At 40.6% G+C, this 1,474-nt stretch overlaps 1 non-coding gene across 1 annotated transcript; it reads right to left on the minus strand.

The window, feature by feature from the left end:
- Window positions 1–569: 569 nt before the first annotated feature.
- TRNAR-UCU (transfer RNA arginine (anticodon UCU)) lies at window positions 570–643 on the minus strand. Its single transcript has one exon. It is a non-coding gene; the product is annotated as a tRNA-Arg (tRNA).
- Between the last annotated feature and the right edge of the window lie 831 nt (window positions 644–1,474).

A 1,474-nucleotide genomic window follows, 5' to 3' on the forward strand; every position in this document is an offset into this window, starting at 1 on the left:
CTAGAACGTCTTTAACCTCCAACCTTTTCAATGGAGCCAGAAGGTGGAAACACAACAAAGAAATTTACAAGACGAGCAAATCCTACGTTCTAATTTAAACAGAAATCCTTTGATGAAATGATTTCAATTGAAGCCGGGGAAGTTAAACTAGAGCTACAGCGTATCAGAAGCAGAAAAGATTATTATTAAAAAAAGGATACCTTTTAAAATATTTTAAGAAATCGTTCTTTGAATGCCAAATGAGATTAAAAACAGGCAATAAAAACAGGCAAATAAATAAAACTCCAGTGTATTGCTAGGTTTTAAACATAGCAAGCAATAATAATAACAATAACCTTAAAACAATAAAGGCCTGCAAAGCAAAATCGGAAAAAAATACAAAGGAAGAAAAGCATTTGTGCCATGTAAATCTGGCCATAAATGTCTGAGAGAACGCAGACTGCCTGACCCAGGGGATTTGAGTCTTTGGCGTTCATTTTTCCTCTTCCAAATCCTCCGGAATTAAATAGAAGCAATCAGCATCTCATGCTCCAAGACGAGCGAAAAATTAAGACACCTGTCCTGGAGACCATCTCTGCCGGGACTCGAACCCGGAACCTCTGGATTAGAAGTCCAGCGCGCTCGTCCATTGCGCCACAGAGACCTCACCGCAAGCTCAGCATCAGGACCAGAACTGAAAAAGCACATACCTTCTGCATCACTGCTGAGCAATTTCAGCATCCTTCTATTTCTGGGTAGCATTGTTGGGGGAGCCAGAGGGAAAACCTGGAGCCGGAATCTTATTTCCTCAATTCATCGGATAGATTCCTTTCCACATTCCCCCATCCTTTGCTTTAACGGGGAAGAAAGGGAGTGTGTGTAGGAGGAAAATTCTATATATAATTCATTGGGTATTCTTCATCTCTACCACAGAGAGAGGAAGAGACAGCAAAAACCTGGAGCCGGGACCGAAATATCTGCTCAGCTGACAGCTTTCAGTTCAAGGTCTCTCTGGTTAGCACCACGGACAGCGCAAAATGCCCAGCTTTGAGCATTAATTCTATTTCAGCGGGATCTTTGCCAATGTTCTCCCCAGCCCTGGTGATAATCAAATGCAGAGAAGCACTTTGAAGCTTTTGTTAAGAGGGGGGGGGGAAACAGAAAAGAAACAATAACAAAAAATAGAATTGCAATGCTTAAAAACCCACCACGATTTGGCAGAAACGGAAATTTCGTTAAATGGTATAAACGTGGAAATGAACATAGAAAATGAGTAAAAATATAGAATAGAATAGAATAGAATAGAATAGAATAGAATAGAATAGAATAGAATAGAATAACAGAGTTGGAAGGGACCTTGGAGGTCTTCTAGTCCAACCCCCTGCTTAGGCAGGAAATCCTACACCATTTCAGACAAATGGTTCTCCAACCTCTTCTTAAAAACTTCCAGTGTTGGAACATTTACAACTTCTGGAGGCAAGTTGCTCCACTGATT

Source organism: Pantherophis guttatus, chromosome 18 (assembly GCF_059756535.1).
Source record: "Pantherophis guttatus breed Tessera chromosome 18, ASM5975653v1, whole genome shotgun sequence".
Taxonomy (NCBI): Eukaryota; Metazoa; Chordata; class Lepidosauria; order Squamata; family Colubridae; genus Pantherophis; species Pantherophis guttatus.